General features: G+C 34.8%; 2 long non-coding RNA genes across 2 annotated transcripts; both read right to left on the bottom strand.

Annotated features, from left to right (window-relative positions):
* Positions 1-3,867: 3,867 nt before the first annotated feature.
* On the bottom strand, positions 3,868-5,585 carry LOC122298690. Its single transcript, XR_006239513.1, has 2 exons — positions 4,388-5,585; positions 3,868-4,272 (listed from the first exon to the last, which is right to left on the bottom strand). It is a non-coding gene; the product is annotated as an uncharacterized LOC122298690 (long non-coding RNA).
* Positions 5,586-7,051: 1,466 nt separating this feature from the next.
* On the bottom strand, positions 7,052-9,478 carry LOC122299578. Its single transcript, XR_006239707.1, has 3 exons — positions 8,913-9,478; positions 7,638-7,797; positions 7,052-7,541 (listed from the first exon to the last, which is right to left on the bottom strand). It is a non-coding gene; the product is annotated as an uncharacterized LOC122299578 (long non-coding RNA).

Genomic DNA, 9,478 nt, shown 5'->3' with positions numbered 1-9,478 from the left:
TCTTGTAATTATTCTTTCTCTCGTATAAATTCTTTAGTCTCATGTCAATTTATTCTTTATTTCTTGCTCTTATTTTTTGGACCTAATTACTAGTTGGAATAAAATAAGGTTGTATTATCTTGATTGAGTTCAATTAGTTCTTAAAAAATTTGAATGAGAAAACTCTTGAGATAAAAGGCAAGAGAGTGGGAAAAGCCAATTAAGAGTGAAACACGAGTGGAGTGTCATTATTTGAGCGTAAGCACGTAAGGAAGTGTATGAGGTTTTTACCACTAACAATTTTTTTTTGTGTAGCAAATTACGATACTTTATAATAGTGACTCAACAACGAAAAGGGTGACAGACAATTCATTCTTTGTGTTGCAGTCCATGCAACAAAAGTTTGAATGGTTGAATTTGATGTTGGGGGAGTGAGTGATAGGATGGATTAACGAGGTGCAATGATTAAAAATCTACAAGGTGGGAGATATACGAGGAGACGTGAGCCTAGTATTGAACATGTGAATGAGAATGAATGGCATGATGAGTCTCTTATTATCAAGCGTGCTCTCAATACATAAATTAAAATAGATGATATGGAGCAACAAAGAGAATATTTTTCATACTAGATGCCACATTAACAACAAGGTATGTAGTATGATCATTGATGGAAGAAGTTGTACTAATGTGGCTAGCACTATTTTAGTTGAGAAATTGAATTTACCTACCTTGAAACACCTTAAACCATGCAAGTTGCAGTAGTTGAATGATTGTGGAGAGGTTAGGGTAAAAAAACAAGTGCTAGTTTCTTTTTCAATTGGAAAGTAAAAGGATAAGGTGCTTTGTGATGTAGTACCTATGCATGCTGGCAATATTTTATTAGGAAGGTCATGGCAGTGTGATAGAAGAGTGATCCATGATGAGTTAAGAACATATATAATTTTGAAAATGATGGAAAAATAATCAAACTTGCTCCTTTAACTCCAACACAGGCCCATGAGGACCAACTGAAGTTGAGAAGTAAGGTTGATTAAAAAAAAAAAAAAAGTGAAAGTGAAGTTAATCAAAAAAGAAAAAGAGAAAGTGAGATTGATAAAAAAAAAAAAAAAAAAGAGTAAAAGTATGGTTGATCAAAAAAGAAAGAGAGAAAATGAGATTGAAAAAAAAAAGTAAAAATGAGGTTGAGCGAAAAAGAAAGAGTGAGAGAGAGAGAGAGAGGGAGAGAGAAGAAATGAGAGTGAGGCTGAAATCTCAAAAAAAGAAGAGAGTAAAAAGAAAAATAGAGTGAAAAAGAAAATAGAGAGGTAGCTGAGAGTCGAGAAAAAAGAGTAAAGCCATGAGAGAAAAGGAAAAAAAAAAAGAGTTTTTATGTTATGACAAGCTTTTATACTGACGAATTTAATGACTCTTTGTCTAGTGTTATTGTTTTTTTGTTGCAAGATATGAGGTCATGATTTCTAGCAGTATATTTAGTGGATTGCCACCTATTAGAGAGATACAGTATTACATTAATTTTGTACTAGATGCGACAATCCCTATCCGGCCTTTTTTTTAAGAACTTGAGTCCTTGACGCACTTGAAAGGACAAGGTAAGTTGAATAAAATACATGCCAATTGAGTACAATTCATTAAGACATTTCCTCATGTAATCAAGTACACGCATGATAAACAAAATTTTGTGGTTAATGCATTAGCAAGAATGTATGACCTTATCTTTATTTTAGATGCAAAGTTATTGAAATTTGAATATGTTAAAAAATTACATGCTAATGATAATGACTTTGCTAGTGTGTGTGGAGTACATGAGAAAGTTTCACTTAGTAAGTGCTAAAGACTAGATTGGTATTTGTTTAGAGAGAATAGACTTTGTAAGCCTACTAGTCTTATGCGTGAGTTACTTGTGCATAGATGTAGTTTGTTGGAACATTTTAGTGTAAATAAGATTTTTGTCGTATTGCATAAACACTTTTAGAAGTATAGTTTGTCATTCATTGAGTTCGTATATAATTAGAGTGGTCGTTTTAGTGAAAAAAGACTTTAGATGTGTCTCATGAACGTTTGTGGAAGTATCATTTGTCATTCATTGACTTGTTGCGTGAGCATTTCTTTTGGTCTAAGATGGAAGGAGACGTCAATCGTATTTGTGGCAGGTGCATTACATGCAAAAAAATCAAATATAAAGTTTTGTCACATGGGTTGTATACACCGTTACCCGTTCCTAGTGAGGTATTGGTAGACATATCTATAGACTTTATTTTGGGACTGCCTAGGACAAAAAGAAGTAGAGATTCTATTTTTGTGGTTGTGAATAGATTTAGCAAAATGGCACATTTCATTCCATGTCATAAAATTGATGATACCACAAACATAACTGACTTGTTTTTCAGGGAAATAGTGCGACTTCATGGTGCGTCTAGGAGTATTGTTTCTAATAGGGATGTTAAATTTCTTAACTACTTTTGGAAGGTTTTGTGGGAAAAAGTTGGTACTAATCTTTTATTTTCCATTACTTGTCATCCACAGACTAACGGCCAAATTGAAGTAGTTAATAAGACCTTAACTCAGCTCTTATGCACTATTGTTCAAAAGAATTCAAAAGCTTGGGAGGATTGTTTACTATTTATAGAGTTTGCATATAATAAGACCATGTATACTATTACTTCATATTCTCATTTTGAAATTATTTATGGTTTTAATCCACTTACTATTTTAACTTCAATGTCTTTTTTTTTTTTTTTTTTTTGTTGATGACGGGACTAGCTTGGGTAGACCTTTTCAAGTTCTTAAGAAAATTAATGATATTTGATATTTAGTGGATCTTCCAGGTAAGTATCATGTGTCTGCTATTTTCAATATTACTGATCTTTTTCCCTTTGATGTAGGTGGAGATTCGAGATTGAATCCTTTTGAGGAGATGGGGAATGATGGGTACCAAGGTGGACCAAATCTTAAAAATCCTTTGCAATTTCCAGATAGGGCAATCACAAGATTGAGAACTAAGAAGAGCAAGGAAGTAATGCAACGATTAATGCAATCCACTTAGGACATATCTAGCAAGAGCCTAACATTTAAGATGGGCTTGAAGGATGAAGATTTGGTTTTGATTCATTTGATACAAGTTATGGAAGAGGGCAACAACATGACTTAAGGGCTTTGAGCACTTGAAAATTTTCAACGTATTTAATTCATTTAAATGATTAATTTTATTAGTTTAGAATAAATAGATTTATTATAAAAAGGACTTAAGGACATATTAGGAAAGTTATTATTTTGTAGAGCTAGGATTTCAAAAGGGTCACTGTAGTGTGGTACTATAGCCACATCATTATTCACTAAGGGCAATTTTGGAGGATTGATCTTTATTTTACTTAGGGTTTTATGAGGTTTTAGTTTAAGTATTCTTTATTATCTCATTTTGAAGTTTATGAAAGTTTATGAAAATTAATGAATTTTTATTCATTGTAAGTTGAGTTTACCTCCTCTTATTCTTAATTGAACTTTTGAACTTATCAAAAATAAATCACAATCTTTGCATCGTTCCTCCTTTATAATTTGGGTTATTGAGACAAGTTTTTCAATGGGTCTAGATTTTAATATAATCTATGTTCTTGAAACAAGTTCCTCAACAGGTCTAGATTCTTCCATCCATTGATTTAATTTGATTTTAGCTTTTTTGGGTGAGTTTTTAAATTAATTGTGGGTTCATAGAATTCTAATTCTACGAGTTCATAAAAGATTGGTGGAGATTGTATTGGTCATTATAAGTCATTATAATTTTCTAACTCTCATCATTTTCTATTTGCCATCGTTGATATTTTTAGTTTTGAAAACATAGCAATCCAAATTGTTTGAAAGCAAACACTTACAATATATCATAGGATATCACAAATTCTAAGAGCTCCATACATAACTGCTCGGTTTGAATATTACAATATTGATAAAGGTTGTAAATCTATCTGTTACAACCTACTTAACAACATTACATAATTTGATACACATTTACTTTATCTGTAATTGCTCTTGATCCTATCCAACAATAAAATATTAGAATTACAAGTCCCTAATACATGCAGGATCGCATGCGTGCATGGTTAATATCTTTCATCACACCATGAATCTCATCCCGATCATTTTGGATATCCTCTTCCGATTTTTGAATTTGTACCCTTTCACGTTGAAGTTCTTCCTTCATCTTTTGGAGTTCTCCCTCCCACTTTTGGAGTTCTTCCTCTCTCTTTTGGAGGTGACATTCTTTTTCACATATAACTTTTCCTTCATTTTCTACTTCAATATCTGCCCATAAAAAGTACTCACAGCAAATAGTTTGTATAAATCATTGTGGAAAATTACAATTAATAGAACAATGTTTGAAAAAAAAGTTGCACAAATAAGACTAATTAGTGTTTACCTCTTCATTGTAATTTGGACAAGAATAAAAAAGTCGCCTTGGATTTCTTGGGGTTTTCGATAATTTTAGAAAGTGCCATCTCTCCACATGAACATTTTGGAGCTTGATTCAAAGAACAATCAACCAAACAAGATGAAGAATGCGATGAAGACATTGCATATCAAAAACAGAAATAGCTTTCGATACTATGTTATACTGGAACTGTGTTGTGCCTATAGCAGATAAGAAAACGTGACTCCATAACCAACTAAGCCCATTAAAACAAACAAATGAAAAGAAAAGAAAAAAAAATGAAAGAATCACATTATGCATTCAATTATCAATTTCTACTACCTGATGACAAACTATACACCTCTTGTCCAAGCACTTCTAAGGGCTAGAGGCTCCAAAAATAATCAGGCACTCCTACAACTCCTGGATTAACAACTTTATTGAGATAGATGAAATTAATGGATGGGTGGACACAATATGAGTTTGAACACTACAATACAAGCAATAATCAGATTATGGACACCACTTGCAATATGTAAATGATAGCATTGAAGTAATAAGTAAGTTGCAAGGAGACTATTAACGAGTCTGCAAGTTCAAACACATACACTGCAAGCATGAGTTACCATATCAAACCCATTCACAAATTTTTACAAACAAGTAGAGTGCACACAATCAAAACTAGAAAAGTCAAACCAGAAATACATAAAGATCTTAACACAAATTTTCAAAGTGACTATTCATACATTTCATCTTCATATTCTACGATTTTCCATAATCAAACACGAATTGTCATATGAATTACCAAAACCAAACACCAATTTTCCAGAACCAAACACGAAGGAAACAACAAAAAATTTGATGGACTCTAAGGCTATACCTTACAGCTATACCAAACACGAAGGGATGGACTCTAGGGCAGACTGGGTACTTGAGGAAAGGGGTCCTCTCTTGAGGAAGGGGATGCCAATAGAGATGGGGCGATGGCCAGGGCGAGAGCGAGGAAGAGTGTGATTTAATATGAGGAAGGAAGGGATTTCCTATTATTTGATGAAGGGGATGACGTAGCTTGTGATAGGGAGCGACGAAGGCAATGGGGCGAGAGGGGCGATCTTATTTGGTTATGAAAACTTCATCTGAGGAGCCAGAAGACCTCCCTCGCGTCTCTTCATCTACTTCTGGTTTCCTGTAAGGGTCGTTCTATATACAGTCCGCAATAGGGGTCTGTATTGCAGTCCCAATTTGAGAAATGGCAATAATATCCCCACATTTACCGATGAATTGACAGTTTTACCCTTAAAGTCACTACAACCTAAATCTAAGAATAGAATTTCAAAGCTCCTACGCTGTTTTCCCTCTCCCCTCTCCAACCACTGGACCCGAACGAATGAAATTGCTACACCATCGAAGACCACCTAAAAACGGAATCTCCTCCACCATCGACGGTATTACATCATATTTTCTACTATTTTACTTGTAATAATTTTTCATTATTGTAATGTATTTTACAGAAAAATGTGGTGAAATCTCTCTTATATTGCTTTGTACATTCATAGAAAAACAACATTTGCACGCCGTTTTCCCTCTCCAGCCACTGGACCCGAGTGGTGTATCTACTTGAAAAGAATTTTCAGTGCCTGAAATCTGTAAGTATGTGTTATGGTAGCATGAGAATGGGTAGATTATTGGCCATGAACGAGACACACAACATTTATTTGTAGAGGTGCAGGGTGCACGGAGACTTTTCAATGTGTGGTCTTACATCTAGTGTTTGGAAAGTTATACTGATTTTAGACTTAAGAGGCTAGTGCTAGTGATTGACTTAAGCAGATGTGAATGAAGTGTGTTTAAATAGGTAGTTCTCAAAGGGTATGTTGACTTTTGATTTCAGTTTTTGTACATTGCAATACTTGAACTAAACATGCCTCCCTCATGATTGGGTTATCTCCATGGCCATGGCCTTTTGTCCCTAATTAAATTTTTTATGTTTGTTGCCTCCCTTGCAATCTCGAGATTGAAAATGACTTGATCAATATTATTAAATTTAGAATATTTTTTTGGTTGCACGGCATCTGGGTTCCTCATCAGATTATTTTTTTGGTTGCATGGCATTTAAGTTAACCACTGTTTAATCAATGACTATTTAACTGTAGGCAACATCACATAATTTTCAAGATGTACTAAACTCCGCAGACGCGGTAAACCAAATTGGTACACCACAAAGTGTACCATCTCAACTTCCTGGTACACAACAAAGTGTTATTTCTCAGGTAAATTTTAAATAATATTTCTTATTGCATCTGTCTTTCGAACAAATAATGCTCTATAGTTTACATGATTTTAAATATTTCAAACTTTTTGCAGGTGAACTTTGAAATGCATGGCCCTCATGATGATTGATGGAAGACATTGTAGACTGGTGTTGAAGACAATGTAGACTTCTATATTATCTATTTACATTGTAGATTGTTGATGGGTTTGACTATTTAATGAGATTTGAAGACGTAGATTTGACTATTTAAACTTGTTGTATTGTTGTGACGTTGGATATTTGAACCATTTTACAGTATGGTCATTTTCAAAATTTCAGCATGTTCCATTTGCCATCAATGATATTTTCAAATTTTCGGCATGTTCTATTTGCCATGGTAAACATTTTTACCCTTGAATACATAGTAATTCAGAACACATAGTAACACTCATATTCAAATTGTCTGAAAGCATTTACAACAGTGTGAAGTTCACATCAGATAATACAAAAAGCAGGGAGTTTCATACATAATACCCTGGGTTTGTCCCTTGTACACGGATTCAAGAAAGTGGCAAACCCCCCATCTATTACAACCTACTTAACAACATTACACTTTTTTTATACACTTTACTTAAGGATCAATTATTCTTGATCCTATCCAACAACAAAATAATAGAATTGCAAGTCCCCAATACACACAAGGTCGCATGCATGGATTGTTATCATTGTTTATTAGAGCATGAAACTCATCCCGATCACACGCGAGTTCTTCTTCCCTTTTTTAGAGTTCTTCCTCCCATTTTCGGAGTTGTTCTTTTTTCTCTTCAAAGTGTGCTCTCTTTCACAGGCAATTTTAGCTTCATTTTCTACTTCGATATCTGCCCATAAAAAATACTCGCAATATGACCTTCCCTGTAGCAACAAACAGCTTATATAAATCATTGTGAGAAATTAAAAGTCCAAAATCAATATCTGAAAAAAGGTTGCATAAACATAATTAGTATTTACCTCTTTATTGTAATTGGAATACGAATAAAAAGGTCGTCTTGGATTTCTAGAGGTGTTCGACAATTTTAGACGTGTCATCTCCCCGCATAAACATTTTGGAGGGGTGGTCGAAAATGATGAAGCATGCAATGAGGACATCGCATATCAAAACTTTTCAAATCTACATAAAGAGAAAATACCAATGTATGAACTTTGAAGCAGCTATTAGAAGTTATGGTAACCGAAATATGAAAGCAGCTAAATAAATCTAGTTTAAGGCAGACAAGACTTCAAATAAGGGGTTGTCACCATCTGAGAAGTTTGATTCATGTTTAAGGTGAAATTTATTGCATGGAGGCCACCAATTTTCAGCAAAAAAAAATTGGTAATATTAACATATTCACATCAAGATTTACTGTTTTTTCTTTTTTTTTTTCAGGGTACCATGAAGTTGGAAACAGATACTGTGTACCATCAAATTACCACAAATTGTCTGAGTGAGAGCTGAATTGAGAGTTCTATTAAACAGATACACAATAGTTTATTGAGAAAGCCATAATACTGGAAAGAACCATCACTATCCTACAGGTAGATTGCAATATGAATTATGATTTGGACTCGTATATATTACCGGAGCTAAATTTTTGATGTTATCGATAATGACCTGAAGGCAAAGTCAATATAAGCATATTGAGTTGCAGTAACCATACTTACTCGGTAATATAAAGTCCCGTTCCTATCATGCAGTCTATTTAAGATCTGCCATTTTGCTAAGGAAACAATACCTTCTAATTGGCCATGAGTATTTTTCTCTAAATACATGAAAAGCAAGGTTAACTCCCCTACACTCGGGTAGACTGCAATTCTCTTACTCCCAAGGCTTATATAAATGCTAGTCTTCACAATAGGCATGCACGGCAGACACATTTTGATATTTTCCACAATAGGCATGCACAGCAGACTAGTCACCCATTATAAGAGGCCACACATTTTGATAAACCCAGCTGTAAGAAGTAAAGTCTTTCTACTGAGCATTTACACAAACAGTAGGCATGCATTAACCGTAACATTTGAGACATATAGATACACGGTAGACTACTCACCCATTATACAACAATGTTGATGTGTTTCTAGAATAGCATAGCTTAACCCAACAATACATACACAAAATCTAAGCATTAATGTAAATATCACCAAAATATATTTCAGAAATGTTGTCAAAACAAAGGGATTACCCTAGGATTCAATACCAATCAGAGGAATGGGAAGGGATACCGAAACGATTTCCTTATTTACCTTCTCTGTGCAAACCCGAAACTAACATAGCAGGTGGCGACGGCAACGGGCCAAATCTGCAAACCGAAACGGAGCTAACGAACGGTGGCTTAACCAGGTGATGGGGAAGCTGGTAGTTGAGGAAGGAAATCCAATCTCCAATGAGCAAACCGAAACCCAAAATCTCAGCTAACGGACTGTGGCTTCCAGGTGATGGGCAGCGGCTACGGCTCTGGACCTTTGAATGGGGAGGGATACGTTCGGTTTCCTCATGGGGCTGGGGAGGGATTCATTCGGTTTCGGTTTCATCAAGGGGTTGGCCATAGTCCCGTTCCCAGGTGTGTTTTCTATCACTGAAACGGTGCGGTTCATTTATATTAAATGAAACGCATCGTTTCATTTAAGGCTTGCAATGCAGTCCCGCATTGCGGACTGCAAGTAGAATAATTCTTCCTGTAATGAAACACGACGTTTCATTTATGCTTGTAACGCAGTCCCCTAATGGGAACTGTAATAAGAATTTTTCCTTTATGACTATTTTGGAAATGTCAATAATTCATGCCTAATTTGGACTCAAGTTACGAGTG

The sequence above is a fragment of the Carya illinoinensis genome, chromosome 16, assembly GCF_018687715.1.
Source record: "Carya illinoinensis cultivar Pawnee chromosome 16, C.illinoinensisPawnee_v1, whole genome shotgun sequence".
NCBI lineage: Eukaryota > Viridiplantae > Streptophyta > Magnoliopsida > Fagales > Juglandaceae > Carya > Carya illinoinensis.
The sequence above is the reverse complement of the archived record's forward strand: the minus strand, read 5'-3'. Positions and strand labels throughout refer to the sequence as shown.